This window comes from Oryctolagus cuniculus, chromosome 6, assembly GCF_051225735.1.
Source record: "Oryctolagus cuniculus isolate XC-2025 breed Fujian yellow rabbit chromosome 6, ASM5122573v1, whole genome shotgun sequence".
Taxonomy (NCBI): Eukaryota; Metazoa; Chordata; class Mammalia; order Lagomorpha; family Leporidae; genus Oryctolagus; species Oryctolagus cuniculus.
Genome location: NC_142872.1, coordinates 38986965 through 39005000, shown reverse-complemented (window position 1 = coordinate 39005000; position 18036 = coordinate 38986965). Strand labels below are relative to the sequence as shown.

At 53.3% G+C, this 18036-nt stretch overlaps 1 protein-coding gene and 1 long non-coding RNA gene across 3 annotated transcripts in view; one reads left to right on the top strand and one right to left on the bottom strand.

Moving 5' to 3' along the window:
* The window catches only part of LOC138850190 (uncharacterized), a 20410-nt gene extending 9139 nt beyond the window's left edge, over positions 1–11271 (top strand). Inside the window, exons 2-5 of one of the 2 annotated variants that reach the window (XR_016236364.1) lie at positions 9701–9808; positions 9888–10001; positions 10520–10806; positions 11055–11271. This is a non-coding gene — a long non-coding RNA (uncharacterized LOC138850190). The remainder of the gene's footprint in view (positions 1–9700; positions 9809–9887; positions 10002–10519; positions 10807–11054) is intronic. The other variant, XR_016236363.1, reaches the window with a different exon arrangement.
* The window catches only part of NDST1 (N-deacetylase and N-sulfotransferase 1), a 90656-nt gene that overhangs the window by 71704 nt on the left and 916 nt on the right, over positions 1–18036 (bottom strand). The window contains exon 2 of the mRNA XM_089336083.1: positions 8828–8972. The gene's annotated coding sequence lies outside the window, so the exon portion shown is untranslated. The remainder of the gene's footprint in view (positions 1–8827; positions 8973–18036) is intronic.

Below are 18036 nucleotides of genomic sequence, written 5' to 3'. Positions count from 1 at the left end.
TCTCTGCCTCTATAACTCTACCTTTCAAATAAAATTTTAAAAATCTTAAAAAAAAAAAAAAAAAAAAGAACCCACGGTCAGTTCTCACTGTCATTTAACTTGGCTTCCAATGTTTGTAGAACGAGAACAAGAGTAGTTACCCCTCTGGGTTGTGGAGAGGATTAAACGAGATACTAGGAAGTAGCTTAGCTCCTTGCCCGGCACAGCTCTCTTTGTAAGGGGTATTTTTCACCCAGGTTCCCCTGCCCCCCTCCTCACCCCAAAGGCTAGCTCTCTGACCGCTCTCTGCCAGGTGACCCACCCTCATGGCCCTATCGCTTCTCACCACCCCCTGCCCTGACTTCAGGTAGCCTGGAACCCTCAAGGCCTGGGAACAGTCTGCAGTGTCCAGCACACCCTCCACCCCGAGTGCCCTTCCCTCCACCTCCTCACAGCTTCTCTTTCCTTCTAGTCCTGGCTGCAGTCTTACTTCTTCCCAGAAGCCCTCCTTGACTGACCTCTGGTTTTCCCCCCTCCATGCAGAGACGCTCCAAGTGAATCACTGCCACTTCGTGCCCTGGCACTCCTGGCTCTGTCAGCAATAAAGTCTCCTCCTTCTCTGCCCAGAGTCCCTGAACACCGAAGAAAGCTTTTTCCAGGCAGACCTGGGGTCCCTTAAGTTGACCTCCTGGTTCCTGTGCCACCCCTTTACCCAGCACCTGTAGTTCCCCATCCCACATCCTCCCTGGGCTGGGTACAGGCAGGAAAGACCAGTTTTCCAGAGACAGGGTCCTTGGCAATCCATGAGAGGCTGGCAGGACCCCTGCGCCATTCCTGGGATCCCAGGAATGCTTCTGCTAAGGGCTAAGGAAGTAGAGAGGGTGCTCGGTCCCTGACACCCATCTGCAAGGACAACGGTAGGGGGAGGGGCCCCAGACTCCCTGCAGGAAGGTAGAAGGGGAAGCCACCAAGACAGGAGAAGCTGCAGGAAGGAGGCCCCAGCTAGGGCTGGAAACTCACCAAGCACGCACAAAACCCAGCAGCCACTCATTGGTGAGTTCTCTGCCCAGGGGAGGGAAGGGGTAGCCTTCATGGAGACTGGTTCCCTGCTGGTCCCAGTGGGCTGTAGCATCCCTACACGGGTAGGAGAGGGGCCAGAGTTCTTCTCAAATGTCCTCAGTTGGTGTCTAAGGTTCAAAGTCAGTGATGGAAAGATCCAGAAATCTGGCTCTGAAAGTCCATCACTTTAAAGTTATTTTTCATACATAATTTTTAAACTTTATTTTCATTTCATTTTCATTTCTCGAAAGGCAGAAACAGAGAGAGAGAGAGATCTTCTGGGGCCGGCACTGTGTTGCAGCAGGTTAACACCCCGGCCTGAAGTGCTGGCATTTCATACGGGCGCTGGTTCAAGACCCAGCTGCTCCACTTCTGATACAGCTCTTTGCTATGGCCTGGAAAAGCAGTGGAAGATAGTTCAATTCCTTGGGCCCCTGGACCCACATGGGAGACCCAAAAGAAGCTCCTGGTTCCTGGCTTCGGATTAGCACAGCTCTGGCTGTTGCAGTCATTTGGGGAGTGAACCAGCAGATGGAAGAGCTCTCTCTCGCTCTCTCTCTCTCTCTCTGTCTCTGGGTCAGTCACATTCCAGGTGCGCCAGGGCCACGTGTGGCTAGTGCCTGTGGTGTCGGCCAGCACAATTCAGAAACCTAAAGCCCTGTGACTCACTGCTGAGATGCAGGGACGCTCTGATGGGAGGATTCTGCAGTGCGCTCAAGTTTTCAGTGCCAGAACTTCAGTTCTACCAGATTAAAATGGTTCCTGAGTCCCAAGCCTGCTGGGGGGAAGGCTCTCCCCACATCCTTTGTGTAGAAAAAAACCCAGATCCCCATGGAGCTCCAGGGTAAGGAGAGCATCGAGGCCCTGGTCAGCTGCCCTCACCATCTGGCCCAGCCTGTGGGGAGGGGGTCTGCCTCCCCCAGCCCTCCACCTGTGCAAGCTAGCCTGGCAGTGAGACTCCACCCCTGAGTCCCTTCCCAGGGCCTGTCCACTTGAGAGCATCTGGGGGCTGCCGCAGCAGATGGAGCTGGGAAGATAAAACCCCAGATGGACACCCCAGGAGAGGAACTGCTCTTCATTGTGCAGCACTGAGTGTAGGAAGGGCAGAAGTCAGGAGTCAGAGGCCCACGGTCAAGGGTCTGTGATGGATGCGCTTCACAGAGCAGATGGGGAAACTGAGACCCCAGAGCACAAAGGGTTTCCCAAGCTACTTAGAAGGGCGGCATTGTGCCTTGCCACAGGGAATGCCTCCTGGTTAGCTACGGTCTCCTGTTCCTGCTCCTGCTCCCTCTGCCATGCCGGCCATGTGGAAGTCCAGGTGCTTCGGGAAGGTATCCAGGAGGGTGCCTTACTGGCTTCAGGATGGATCCTAGTCCATATGGGCTGCCAACGACAGAGATGTGTTTCCTGGAGACCAGGGAGTCCAGGAGCAAGCACTCAGCTGACCTGGTGTCTGACGAGGGCCCACTCGCTTGTTCATAGACTGTGCTTTCTCACTGTGTCCTCACATGGTGGAGGGAAGGGACAAATGAGTTCCCTTGAGTCTTAATTATTTATTTATTCATATTTATTTATTTGAAGGACAGAGAGAGAGAGAGAGATCCTCTGATTCACTTCCCAAATGCTTGCAACAGTCAGTGCTGGGCTAGGCTGAGGTTGGGAGGCAGGAACTCATCCAGATATCCTAAGAGGGTAGCAGGGACGCAACGATTTGGGCCACTATCTGCTGCTTCCCAGAGTGCAGATTAGCAGGATGCCGGAATCGGAACTAGAGCCAGGACTTGAACCAGACACTCCACCATGGGGCGCAGGTATCCCAAGCAGTGACTTCACTGCTGTGCCAAATGCCTGCCCCAGCTATCTTTCACAAGGGTGCAATTGCATTTACAAGAATTCAGCCCTCGGCCGGCGCCACGGCTCACTAGGCTAATCCTCCGCCTGCGGCGCCAGCACCCCAGGTTCTTGTCCCAGTTGGGGTGCCGGATTCTGTCCCGGTTGCTCCTCTTCCAGTCCAGATCTCTGCTGTGGCCCGGGAAGGCAGTGGAGGATGGCCCAAGTGCTTGGGCCCTGCACCTGCATGGGAGACCAGGAAGAAGCACCTGGCTCCTGATTTCGGATCGGCGCAGCGCACCGGCCATAGTGGCCATTTGGGGGATGAACCAATGAAGGGAAGACCTTTCTCTCTGTCTCTCTCTCTCACTGTCTAACTCTGCCTGTCAAAAAAAAAAAAAAAAAAAAAAGAATTCAGCCCTCACAACCTGATTGCTTCCCAAAGGCCCACCTCCTAACCATCACCTTGGAGGTCAGGATTTCTTTTCTTTTTCTTTTTCTTTTTTTTTTTTTTTTTTCTTTGACAGGTAGAGTTATAGACAGTGAGAGAGAGAGAAAGACAGAGAGAAAGGTCTTCCTTCCGTTGGTTCATCCCCCCCACAATGGCCGCTATAGCCGGTGCACTGCACCGATCCAAAGCCAGGAGCCAGGTGCTTCCTCCTGGTCTCCCATGCGGGTGCAGGGCCCAAGGACCTGTGCCATCCTCCACTGCACTCCCAGGCCACAGCAGAGAGCTGGACTGGAAGAGGAGCAACCGGGACTAGAACCCGGCGCCCATATGGGATGCCGGCGCCATAGGCAGAGGATTAACCAAATGAGCCATGGTGCCGGCCCCCGGGAGTCAGGATTTCAACACGTACATTGTATGGCACACAAACACTCAGCTATAGCAGGATGCTCACACCAGGCTCCAGACTTCCAGGTCAGAACTTGCCCCAGGCTCTCCTGGGACCCTGCACCACAGGTCTGCAGAGTGTCTGAGGGAATGGAAGCTGGGCACGTGCAGCAGCTTGGTAGGGCATGGAGCAGGACAGCGAGGGTCCAGTTGACAAGAATCACCCTCCCTGCTTGCTTTTGATTCTAGTTCGAAGCCCTTTTAGAGCTCCAGTCCCATTTCATCCTCACAGGAGCCCACCAGGAAGCACAGGCAGGGGAGCTTGGCATCAGCACATAAACCCACAGCCCAGAAGGCGTGCAGCAGCCAGGGCTGCAGCTCTGTTATCCCCTCCTTGCTTATGGAGGGGGAAACTGAGGCCCAGAGAGGGGCTACAGAGGCAGAGGGAGGCCACGTGCTGGCTCCTGGGGAGTCCCTGGCTCTGGGCCCTTCCAGGCAGCTCCCCCCTTCCCACTCTGCTCACAAGCACCCAGATGCTCCGCAGCCAAGGAGACGAACATTTTCCATGGGCTGCTTCCCGACTGGATTTCCCCTCCGAGGAAAGCCCCAAGGTTGTTCCACACTGTCAGGAGAGCCCTGGGAGGAAATGACAGAGATCCTGCTACAGGGGGTGACAGAAAACAGCCTGACCTCTGGCCTCCAGGGATTTGGCTCTGCCAAAGTAGAGGGAGGAGGGACAGGGAGAGCCTGGGGATACAGCAGAGAGGGAGACCAGCAATCTAGACTGGAAAAAGCACTGACTTTGGAGTGAGGTGGACCTGGATTGCAGTGTCTCCGAGAATGAACTTGATCTCACCTGGGCTCCCCCTCTGTTAACTGCGTAATGCCAATTTCCAGGGCAGTGAGAAGCTCAGAGCTCCTGAGTAAACGTCACCTCTCACTCAGACAGCCTCCAGGAATACTTCAGGTCTCAGGCCCCACCTCCTCCCTCTGTCTGCCACTCTGTTGCCTGAAGAACATTCCATAAATATTTATTGAATAAACAAATAAATGAATGAATGCTGCCAGCCCAAAATACAACGAAGAATGGGGAAAGGCTTTGAACTGCCCTACTGGGAGATCTGACAGCCTCTGCCACGACTCGCTGGGTGGCCTCAGTTCTCAAAAACAGAGTAAGAACCACCCTGTGCGCAGCTCTCACTGTGGGCCTGCCTTTGCTGACCACTCCAGGGCGTCAGCTCCCTGGGCACCCTGCGAAGATCTGACTATTGTCTGCACGCTCCCTGATGAGGACACAGCAGCAGAGGCCGGGAGCTCACGTTCTCTCACCCTGGATGGCTCCCAGGCCCCTTTGGCCTCGCCTTCCATGCTTCTCAGGTGAGGACCTCCGTGGAGACGGACTCCCCTCCTCAGGCTGATGCGGCTTATGGCTGTCCACGGGTCTTGCAGGCTGCTGCACAGTCGCCCTTGGGGGTGCCGGTGGGAGATGAGAAGGGGGCTCTGCCCATCCTGAGCCTGTGCTCCAGTCCTTTGTCAGGGGCTGATTCTCTGCAACTGACCAGCTGTTTCCTGCCCCCAGAGTGAGACAGGAAGCCAGGCAATGGGAGATTTTGGCTGCAGCTACTTTGTCCTCCCTCAGCTCCACCCCAGTTTCTGCACCTTCCTTTCTTGCCCCATCACAAGCCTTGAACGTGAGGTTCACCCTCAGGCTGGCTTTCCAATGTGGAAGCCACAGATTAGGTCCAGAGATCCAGGATCTGGATTCTACAAATCACCAAGAATCAAGGGGCATTTTTCTTTCTGGGCGGGCACATTTAGAGAAAGCCTTCCCTAGGATGACAGACTGAAAGGGGGGGGGGGCAGGAATGTGGGAGCAGCTCCCACGTGCACATCAATTTACAAGGCTCACTGTGATCGCGTGAGTCGTCCAGAGCGATCTGGCTCAAGGGTGGTTCCACTGCTATTATCCCCATTTAATGGGAGAGGAAACTGAGGCTGAAGAGGGTTAAGTGAGTTTTCATGGTTATGCATTCATGTAGGGCAGAAGCAAATGTCTACCCAAGTCTCCAGAGCTTCTACAATTACTATGATAATTATTAACATCACAAATATTTCCCAGGCTCTGACTCTGCCAAGAGCCTTCCGCTCATTGCATCATTTAATCCCCTTAACAGTGCTAACAAGCAGTGATCCCCACTTTACAGAGGAGGAAATTGAGGGTCAAGGAAGCAAATCACCTGTAAAAAGTCCACTTTGTCATATCTACTTGTGTTAAAGTGAAATTTGAACTCAAGTCTGTAGGGCTCCAGACTCAGGCCCCACAGGCAAGACTGGGCCCCATCCACCTTCCCCTAGCACAGTCACCCTGTCTCTCCTGTCTCTCACAGTCCGGTCTGGGCCTAGTCTGGCCTCACTTAGCTGCTCATGGTGCTGCTTCAGGCCTGGTGAACACAGCCCATGGGAGCCCCACAGGCATGGACCCTGGAAAATGGAGCATCTGCTCTAGGATGTGGAGGCCTTATCTGTGCGCGAGCTCTCTCCACAGAACAGTAGCCCCTGGTTAGGCCTACAGGTGCACACCCAGTTCATTCACACCCCCTTTCACTCATTCCTCTGCCACACGCCAAATGAGTGGCCTCCATGGTTCTACACAGACACCTAGTCCTTTTGCTAATCTGCCCAACCGATACCACCCAAACCATGCGCAGGGCCCAGTGCAAAATGAAAATGCAGAACCCCCTTTACAAAAACAGAGCATTCGGCAGGTGCAGGGCCTGTGAGATGGTAGAGGTCACAGATCCCTAGGGCCAGCCCTGTTCCCTATCCCCTGTTCATCTTGAAGCTGCTCCTTCTAGTTCTCCCCCAGGCCACTTGATTCTCATGCTGGCTAAGCTGCTTCCCACCTGAGGCCACTGGCAAAGGCAGCTCCTCCTGCCAGGAACACTTTTCCCAATCCTCCCTCCTCACTGGCTCCTTCTTTCCCATCATTCAGATCTCTGCCCCGACTGTTATCTCCCTGGTCCCCCAGTCTAAAACAGCCGCCCACAGAGCCCTCATCACCTGTGTCCTGTTCCAGTGAGCGTCTCCCTGCGGGACCTTACGTGTGTTTATCAGTGTTCCACTTACTGTCCATCTTCCCTGCTACATTGTCCACTTGGGAGGGTGCCTGCCCAACAGCAGTGTCCAATCATGATTTGTAAACCATGAATGAATGAATGAATGTATTTAGACGCTCTAACACACCCTCCTGTCCCTCTGTCTCCTCCCAGTCTCCCTCTGCAACTCAAACAAGTGCAGAGCTGTTCCCCAAACGTCCCAGCTCCTGAGACATCTCAGTACAAACAGCTGATGGAACAGAAAGAGGAAGGCAGATTCTGAGACCTTGACACAAGGCAGACAGAGTGCAAAGAAAGAAGAGAAGAAAGCAAAGGAGCCAAGAGGAAGGAGAAAAGAGGCAGACAAAGAGGGAAGAACACGTTGAGCTTGGTGATAATCCTGCTTTGCTTTATTGGTGAAACTAATAATTACTATTAATACCAGCCCCTCCTAGGCCCTTTCATCCAGGCGGGTGGGAGGTTCAGAAGATGAAAGTCTGGGGGTGGGGGCTCTCAGATGCAGGTTCCAGGGCTTCCCAACCACTAATTAAGCCCAGCAGCCCTCTCCAGTTAGCCCCTGCCCCTACTCCGGGTGCTGTGCCACCTGATCAAGGCCTCTCCAGGTGGGAAGGTGGCAGGTAGCTGCTCCTCTGGCTCCCTCCGCTGACAGATGCTGGGTAGCTGCAGTTGGTGGGGGTGGGGCTATCAGCCCAGTCATGGGAGAGGTGTCGGAAAGAGGAACCCCACACCAGGTGGCTGAAACTCAGAAACCTTGCTCCCGGCTGAAATTACAGCCCCATCCTTGGGGCTGCCCCTCCCCCTACCCCACCCGAAAGCCTGTGAGCCTCTGGGCCCCGCCAGATGGCAGTGGGGGAAGGGTGCCACCAGCAAGGGAGCCTCTAAGCAGACAAAGAGACAGAGTCAGCACGGCCAGCTCCTCCACGCTGTCCTGGAGCCAACCGGTCCTGGGCTCTGGTGACCTCAACGTCCATGTCATCCCATCGCTCCTCAGAGAGGCCTCCTCTGCTGGCAGCCACGACAGCCACTAGCCAGCCTCTGCTGCACATATGCGGGTATGGGGACATCACCACCTCTTGCTGAGCTGTGCAGACAACCTGTGTCTTGACATTAAAACACTGTAGAGTCTCCTGAAGCTACCTCAGCAGCCCTGTCTTTCCGATGAGCCCGAATGCGTGTCCCACCTTCCCACTAGACCAAACAGAGGGCTCCTAAACCATCAGGGCCTGCGCTTCATTCCCACCCCAAGACTCCCTGCCTTGCTGCATGGTTTCACAGCCCATGCAAGCCTGGAACCCGCAATGACCCTCACCCCTTGTCCAATCCATCTGGAAAGTTCTACAGATTCTGCTTCTAAAGCATCTTTGGAGAGCGTTCCCCGCCTTCATGGCTGCCACCCCCGCCTCCTGCTTCCACCCTGGCTCCTCTGTGATCCTCCAAACCCAGCAGAGTGACCTTCTAAGGACACGAATCAGCATGTGCTCTGCCCCCTTACAACTCCCCACCAGGCCCACAGCATACTCCACGGCCCCTGACCTCTTGGATGACCTCAGTGCTTCCCTGCTCCTCACCCCACCCCCTGCAACACCTCCTGCACTGGGCAGGTCCTCGGGTTGAGCTTGGCCTTGACTTTGGCAGTAGCCATCGCCTCTGCCTGGAAGCATGGCTTCTCCTGTGCTCATGGCTGCACATTCTCATCTCAGGTCTCCACGTGTCTTGCTCAGCATCCTGCTTGCCGGCGACCTCTACCAGAGCCAGCCCACCCTGCCACCTCCACGGGTCTCTCTTACCGTGGCTGGACTGAAAAAGTGATCGGTGGTCTACCCACGCATGTCTGGCTGCCCTGTAGATTCTCCCTCCTGTGAGGATGGAGATTCTCCCAGGTTACCTGTTGCTTTAACGTCCACCAGGCCTGGGCCCAGGGCGGCTGCTCCATGAACATGCTATGTGAGCAGCGAGTGGGGATCCACAGCCCGGTTCTGCCAAGCTGCTGGGACCCGTAACTACCCACCTGGGGGATTCGAGCAGGACCTCTGCTGGTCAGCCTGTGGTGTGGACAAGTGCAGAGAGGCAACCTTGGTCCACTTCCTCCACTCTGAGCCAGTAGCAGGGCTTTGGCCATGACCCTCGACCTTCTCCTGCTTCTGCTTCCTATTCTGTAAAAGGAGGATAATAATTTGAGCTCCTGTGATGAGGCAGACAGGGACAGGCACACCAAGGCCCTGGACAGAGCACAACCCTGTCCTGGATGAGACGGCCTGACTCGAGTGCAGATTTTACATGCATAAACACACATACATGCACACACGCACACTCTGAAACCAACTTCTGGGCCCAGGAACTATACTGTGTACCTCCCCTCCCCTGTCCCAGCTGAGAACCAGACCCAGCCAAAGCTGGCCTTCCTGGAGCGGTGCGGAGAGCAGGCGCCATCTAGCGGGTACTCTGGCAAGAGCAGGCACTGTTGATCCGTTTGTTCCACTCCTTAGTCCCAACCTTCCGTGTGGGCAAAGCCGGGCCAGAGACCTCCATGAAGTCCTACCCTTGTACCTGGCTTATTAGGCTCAGGTCCTTGAGGCCCATCCTTCAATCTTTATTCTCATCATGCCCTCCCTTCAGCCCCATGGATCTGCTCCCAAATCTGGGATGACCCAAGCTTCCCCACCCCCTTTTATTTTTTTCAGATTTTTATTTTACTTATTTGAAAGGCACTCACTCCCCAAATGGCCCCAAGAGCTGGCATTCATTTCCAGGAATGCCCTGCGTAGGAACTGCTTCTCAGAAAGGGGAAGTGACTTTCCAGGCCAAGCTTGGGGATGGAGGTCAGAGCTAGGGCTGTGTTTCCTCAAGGCCTTTCTCTCCTCTTGCTTCGCCCACTCTGCAGTGTGTCTGGGCTGAGATTAGAAGCGGTGGGGCTCTGCAGCCAGACGGCTCAGGTGCAGAAGCTGGCGCTCCACTTCCTGCTCAGGACCCTCCTCACTTGCAAAACGAGGTGAGTAAAAATGTCTGCCCCAGGAGCCAGTGCTGTGGCAGAGTGGGTTAAGCTCACTGCTTGCGGCATCCCCTATCAGAGCAACGGTTTGGCTCCCTGCTGCCGTGGAAGATGATGCAGGTGCTTGGGCCCCTGCCACGTATGTGGGAGACCTGGCTGGAGTTTCTGAATCCCGGCTTCTTGTGGACCTTTGGTGAGTGAACCAGCACATACATGATCTCTGCCTCTCCCTCTCTCTGTGTCATTCTACCTTTTAAGCAAATAAATTAATTAATTTTTAAAAACATCTGCCTCCTCTGGTTCCTATGAGGATACATTCAACTCCCTCAGCACAGATTACAAGCATGCAATCAACCTTAGTCTTCATTGTTGCTACTATTATTCCTTGAACAACTGCATGTGGGGCCACTAAGCTCATTCCACCTTTATCTTTATCCCACACCCAGGGCACCCGAGCCCCACAGAGCCCTCGGCAGATGCTCCTGTTCCTCCTTGGGAGCCTCCTCACCTCCCCAAAGCTCCGAGTAGCCTCAGGAATTCCAGGTCGCCTCTACCCCAGTCCTTTCTCTGGGTCTTCCCGTCCTGGCGCTCCCTGCGGATGTGCTTTCTCCTGGCACAGCCAGTGGAGGCCGAGGGCGTGGGAATGGTGCCATCTCTCCTCCCCATCGTCACAGGCATGCCTTTCTGACTCTGTCCTCCCCCATCTTACAGGGCTGCATGACTGGCACAGGGTGTGAGCTCACCTCAGAACACGCATCCCCCAAGCCCTGGCTGCACCCTCTCCTTCCAGACTCACAGTCACTCCCAGTCAGCCAGCTCCGTCCCAGTGTTCATACGGACGATGCTTCCAGTCCTCGGACTCCTCTCATCTAATGCTCCTGTCCCCCCGCCCATCCTGGCCAATTGCTCCGCTTGTGATCCCTCCTCGAGCCATCATCTCAGCCTCATTCAGTGGCCAAACAACCTAGCACTGCTCCGTGGCCAGGACGAACCCTGCTGTGAGTATGCAATGGCAGAATCTGCCATCAGTGTCTGCTCTCAGCCCTCACTCCATCTAGAGGCCCAGGACTCCCTAACTTATAGTGCATCCCAAATCCATCTATCCCAACAACCTCCCTGACACCTGGACTGGGATATGTAAAGCAACATCTCAAACTTGGGGCCAGCCTCTGGTGCGGTGGTTGAGACCCTGCATCCCATGCCAGAGTGCCCGGTTCTAGCTCTGATTCATCTGCTTCTGCTCCAGCTTCCTGCCAATTCCCACGCCAGGGGTAGCAAGGGATGGCTGGAGTACCTGAGTCCCTAACACGCATGTGGGAGACCCAGATGGAGGTCTGAGCCCTAGCTTCAGTCGGCCCAGCCCTAGCTGGAGGGAACCAGAGGATGGAAGATTTATCTCTGCCTCTTACTCTGTGTCTCTCCGCCTTTCAAATAAAATGAAAAATAAAGAAACCTCAAACTAAGGTCTAAGACTGAATATCTGATCTTTCCCTAAAAACCTCATCTAGCGCCAGCCTCTCCTATCCCAGCTGATGGCAACTCTGCCCTTCCAGGTGCCCCCTTCTTGTCTATCAGGGGATGCTGTTGGATACTTTCAAAATGCAACCAGATTTAGACTACTGCTTCCTGCTTCTAATGGTGCCACCTTGGTTTCACTCACCAGTGTATTTATTTCTTTTTATTGTCAAATGTTTATTTATTTAAGAGAGAGAGAGAAAGGTAGCTCTCATCCATCAGTTCACTTGTCAAACGCCTGCAACAGCCAGGGCTGGGCTAGGCCAAAGCCAGGAGGCAAGGACTTAGTTGAAGTTTCCCACATGGCTGGAGGGGAACCCAATCACCTGAGCCCTCACCACTGCTTCCCAGGGTCTGCCTTAGCAGGAGGCTGGAGTTGGGAGCCATAGGCAGACACTGAACCCAGACACTGCAACGGGAACGCAGGTGCCCTAACCGCCACCTTAACTGCCAAGCCAAATACCTGCCCCCACTCCTATCTCTCATCAGTCTGGGGGTAAAAGTCTCTTCATCAAGATCACCCATACTTCTGCTTTTGCCCTGGCCCCATGAACAACCTATTCTTCACAGAGACCCATCGTGACCCTATTGAAACAGAAGTGAGGGTCCAGCAGTCCTCTGCTTCCAACTCACCAGTGGGCCCACTCGGAGCAAGGCCAAAGTCCTTACAAAGCTGACTGGGCCTATGTGACTCCCCTCCCGTGGCCTCTCATCACGGCCGCTCCTCATTACCCATGCCTCTGCCCTTGCTCACCGCACTCCGGCCCTGCTGGCCTCCTGGCTGTCCATAGACTATGTCAGTCACCATCTCTGCTCCTTGGCTCCACCGCCGCCCGCCATAATTCTTCCCATCAGCAAGGCTTGCTCTGGCTCCCCTCTCCCTCCTCCACTCAAATCTCTCCTTAAAGACCACCCCAGCCCCTCTATTCAGCTCTGCCACCTGCTCCACTCCTTTCCTTGGGCCCCCAACACCCTCGACGATGCCTGACTTCCCTTCTTTCCATAGAACTCACCCCCTTAGAACACGACAGAAAAGCCACAGAGATATTCTCTCTGGCCTTCTTCTAGGTTGTAAACTTTTTTTAAAAAAAGACTGATTTATTTGAAAGGTAGAGTGACACAGATAGACAGTGAGTGAGAGAGGTCTTCCATCCATTGGTTCACTCCCCAGATGGCTACAAGGCAGATCTGGGCCAGCCTGAAGCTGGAGCCAGGAATTCCATCTGGGTCTCCCACATATGCTGGGGTCCAAGCACTTGGTCTGTTTTTGACTGCCTTCCTGGGCGTGTCAGCAGGAAGTTAGATTGGAAGCAGCGCAGCAAAGACTGGAACCGGAACACTGGTATGGGATACTGGTGTCACAGGCGGTGCTTAACCTGCTGTATCACACTGGTGGCCCACGATGGGGACTTTAAGAGGGTAGATCACATCTGCTTTTTTTGCCGATTCACCCCAAGTGTTTACAACCACCCCAGACACAAGGTCAGTGCTCAGGAGGCCTCACTGCCTGAGAGACGGTGATGTGGGGAGGCAGTCAGCACACTCCTGTGCTCACGGTGTGTACGGGGCACCGAGCCCAGGGGGTGAGGAAAACCCACAAACAACAGGGAGGGAAGGCCCAGGCTCTGCCACTTCTCCAGCCCGGCTCCCTCACTCATGACGTCCCAGCCGTGCTGGCCACCTGCTAGTTGCCGTGACTCGCCAAGCCCCTTCCCACCGCCATGAACCCTGTTCTCCAGGCCCAGACCACTCCTCCAGGCTGCATTAGCTAATTCCTGCTCTACTTTCAAGTCCCAGTGTCAATGCCATCATTATTGTACCCCAGCACTTGGCACAAAGCAGGTGCCCCATAAAGATAAACGGTTTCAATCTTTAAAACGGCTGTGACCCCATATTACAAATGATAAAACTAAAGTCCAGAAAGCTTCAGTTTTTGCCCAGGAACTCCCAGCTAGTCACAATCTATAGAAACAGTAACTATCTTGATTACATCACCATAGTAGAGTGTGAGAGCAGTGACACTGATGGTTGCAGGGCTAAAGACAAGACTCTCCTGTGGAAAAACTTGTCCTGGGGCAGTGTGTGGGCTGCCCTCAAGGTCAAGCCCTGTTCCCTCCAGAGTCTTTCCTCATGGAGGTCTGGGCTCTTCAGTGCAACTCTTGTGCCAAGCAGGAACACAGTGTACAACACGGCACTCTGCTCACGCACCTTGGCCACTGGGGACCTCCCTACCCAGAACCGAACTCCCCCTCCCCACAGAACACAAGCAGACACGCACAGCTGAGGTGTGACGGTCAGAGCAATCCATGAAGAGATGTCTGACCTCACTCTTCACGGCACACACGACACACGCCATCAAGGACACACACTGAGTTTCTGGGTTTAGCAGAAATGGAAGTGAAATGCACTTTCTGGAGGACGGTTTAGCCACACGTGTCAGCATTTTAACTACATGTTTCTTGTGACTTTTAGCACTTTATCCTGAGAAAGAATACTACAAATGTGTTCTTGACAGATCTGTTTATACTTGCAAGTTCTGGAAATAACCTAAATATCCATCAGTAGAGAACCGAGTATATAAACAGTGCTGCAATGTACAAGGAATCGTCACTAGTGGTTAAAATGCTGCAACATGGCTAGTACCTGTTGCTTTCAAGGGAGAGGACTGAGTCGCTGGGGACAGAAGCGAGAGAAGGAAGATGTGGGGTTTGGGGTATGCTCTTCAGAAAAAAAAAAAAAGATTTATTCATTTATTTGAGAGGCAGAGTTACAGACAGAGAGAGAAAAAGACAGAGAGAAAGATCTTTCATCTGCTGGTTCACTCCCCAAGTGACTGCAACAGTGGGGCTAGGGCAATCTGAAGCCAGGAGCCCGGAGCTGCTTCTGGGTCTCCCAAGTGCTGCAGGGGCCCAAGCATTTGGGACATCTTCCCCTGCTTTCCCAGGCCATAGCAGAGAGCTGGATCAGAAGTAGGACTCAAATGGACTCCCATATGGAATGCTGGCGCCACAGGAAGATACTTAACCTACTATGCCACAACGCCGGCCCTTTGGGGTATGCTTTGAAAATGTATTTATTCATATGAAATGTAGAGGGAGAGAGAAAGGTTTTCCATCTATTGAATCATTCCCCAAATGGCCACAACAGCCGGGGCTGAACCAGGCTGGAGCCAGGAGCCAGGAATTCCACCCAGGTCTCCCATGTGAGTGGCAGGGGCCTAAGTACTTGGGCCATAACGTGCTGTCTCCAGGCTCATTAGCAGGGAAATGGACTGGAAGCAGAGGACTGAAACTGGCGCTTTCATATGGGAAAGCAGCAGCAGATGATCCAAGTACTTGGACCTAAGCCATTTATGCGAGAGAGAGAAAGAGATCTTCCATTGGCCAGTTCTCTCCTCAAATGGCTGCAGCAGCGGGGACTGGGTCAGGTCAAAGCCAGGAGCCAGTAATGCATCTGAGTCTCACACGCGGGTAGCAGGGGCTCAAACACTTGGGCCATTACCCCCTGCTTTCCCAGGCACACTAGTGGAGAGATGGATCGGAGGTGAAACAGTCAGGACTCAAACCGGTGCTCTGATCTGGGATGCCAATTTCACATGTGGCAGCTTAAAATGCTGTGCCCATGGGGGCCGGCACTGGGGTGCAGCAGGTTAAAGCCCCGGCCTGCAGCACCAGCATCCCATATGGGCACCAGTTCTAGTCCTGGCTACTCCTCTTTTTCTGATCTAGCTCTTTGCTATGGCCTGGGAGAGCAGCAGAAGATGGCTAAAGTCCTTGGGCCCCTGCACCCACATGGGAGACCCAGGAGAAGCTCCTGGCTCCTGGCTTCAGATCGGCACAGCTTGGGCCATTGCAGCCATCTGGGGAGTGAACCAGCAGATGAAAGACTTCTCTCTCTCTCTCTACCTCTCTCTGTAACTCTGTCTTTCAAATAAATAAAATAAATCTTTAGAAAAAAATGCAGTGCCCTGGAGCTGGTGCTGTGCTGCAGCGGGTAAAGCCACCTACTGTGGTACTGGCATCCCATATGGGCACCAGTCTGAGACCCAACTGCTCTTCTTCTGATCCAGCTCTCTGCTATGGCCTGGAAAACTATCAGAGGATGACCCAGGTCCTTGGGGCCCTGCACCCACGTGGCTCCTGGCTCTGGATGGGCCAGGGTCTGGATGGGCCAGGCTCTGGATGGGCTCCGGCCGTTGCAGCCATTTGAGGAGTGAACCAGCGGATGAAGCACCTCTCTCTCTCTCTCTCTCTCTCTTTCTGCAACACTGCCTTTCAAATAAATAAATAAATAAATCTTTAGGTTCCGGCACTGTGACATAGAAGGTAAGCCTGTCGCCTTCAGTACCGGCATCCCATATGGGTGCTGGTTCAAGTCCTAGCTGTTCTACTTTTGATCCAGCTCTCTGCTATGGTCTGGGAAAGCAGTAGAAGATGGCCCAAGTCCTTGGGCCCCTGTACCTGCATGGGAGACCTGGAGGAAGCTCCTGACACCTAGCTTCGGATAAGCACAGCTCCAGCTGTTGCAGTCAATGGGGAAGTGAACTACCGGGTGGAAGACCTCTCTCTTTCTCCCTCTGTCTCTCTCTCTCTCTCTGCCTATCTTTCTGTGTGTAACTCTGAATTTCAAATAAATAAATCTTTAAAAAAGAGAGAGAATCCTGAAAAAAGACACCAACAGTGTTTAATCCCTCATCTGTGCCTCTTGAAAAAAAATGCTGTGCCACAATGCCAGTCTCTGCACTTAATTTTTTTTAAGATTTATTTATTTATTTGAAGGGCAGGGTCACAGAGAGGCAGAGGCAGAGAGGTCTTCCACTGCTGGTTCACTCCCCAGATGGCCGCAACAGCTGGAGCTGAGCAGATCTGAAGCCAGGAGCCAGGAGCTTCTTCCGGGTCTCCCACGTAGGTGCAGGGGCCCAACGACTTGGCCATCCTTCCCAGGACACAGCAGAGAGCTGGATCGGAAGTGGAGCAGCTGGGACTCAAACTGGTTCCCATTTGGAATACCGACACTGCAGTGCCGGCCCCTATAATAACTTTTTAAAAAATATTTATTTTATTTGAAAGGCAGAGTTAGACACACAGAGAATCTTCCATCCACTGGTTCACTTCCCAAGTAGCCGCAATGGCTGGGATTCAGCCAAACCAAGGCCAGCAGCCAGGAGCTTCTTCCAAGTCTCCCACGTGAGTGCAGGGGCCCAGGGACTTGGGCCATCCTCCATTGCTTTCCCAGGCACATTAGCAGGAATCTGGATCAGAACTGGGGCAGCCAGGACTCAAACTGGTACCCATATGGGATGCCAGCATCGCAGGTGGCAGTTTAATCCACTATGTCACAACGCCAGCCATGTAATTACTTTCATAAAGGGGAAAAAAGACACTACATCTAAAAAGTACAGTTATCGTTTAATTTCATTTTTCTATAAACTTATTAGACCAAAGCCAGGAGGCAGTAGGAATCCAAGTCTCCCACATAGGTGACAGCCACTTAAGCCATCATGGCTGCCTCCCAAGTTCTACGTTAGTCAGTAGCTAGAGTCAGAACTGAACTCAAGGACTCTGATGTGGGATGCAGGCACCTTAACCAAAAAGCTAAATGCCTGCTCTCATACCACATTTTAAAAAATGAACTATTCCAGGACTGCTGTTGTGGCGTAGCGAGTGAAGCCTCCGCCTGCGATGCCAGAATCCCATACGGACGCCCAGTTCAAGTCCCAGCTGCTGCACTCACAATCTAGCTCCCTGCTAATGTACCTGGGAAAACAGTGCCGGATGTCCCAAGTCCTTGGGACCCTAAACCCGCATGGGAGACTTGGAAGAAGCTCTTGGCTCCTGGCTTTGGCCTGGCCCAGCTCTGGCTGTTGTGGCCATTTGGTGAGTGAACCAGCAAATGGAAGATATCCCTTTCTGTCTCTCCCTCTCTCTCTCCCTGCAACTCTGCCTTTCAAATGAATAAATAATAAATATTAAAAAACAAAACAAAACTATTCCCAGGGCTGGCATTGTGGTGTAGAGGGTTAAGCTGCCCCCTGCCACGCTGGCATCCCACATGGACAAGTCCCAGCTGCTCCATTTCTGATCCAGCTCCCTCCCAATGGCCTAAGAAAAGAGCAGAAGATGGCGCGAGTATTTTGGCCCCTGCCACTCACATAGGAGACCCGGATGACACTGCTGGCTCCTGGATTCAGCCTAGTCCAGCCCTGGCTGCTGCGGTCTTTTGGGGAGATACCAGCAGACGGAAGATCTCTGTCTCTGTACTTCTTTCAAATAAATAAATAAATCTTAAAAAAAAAAAAAATAGGGGCCAGTGCGGTGACTCAGTAGGTTAATCCTCTGCCTGCGGCGCTGGCATCCCATATGGGCACTAGTTCTAGTCCCGGCTGCTCCTCTCCCAATCCAGCTCTCTGCTGTGGCCTGGGAAAGCAGCAGAAGATGGTCCAAGTCCTTGGGACCCCGCACCTGCGTGGGAGACCCGGAAGATGCTCCTGGCTTCTGGCTATGGATAGGTGCAGCTCTGGCCATTGCAGCCAATTGGGGAGTGAACCAGCAGTTGGAAGACCTTTCTCTCTGTCTCTGCCTCTCACTGCTGTAACTCTACCTCTCAAATAAATAAAATCTTTTAAAAAAATAAATGTGATCATGCAGAACAGCATATAGCTTTTTGGGAATTGACCCTTCTCTGAATGACTTCAGCTCAATTTAGGGAATAGT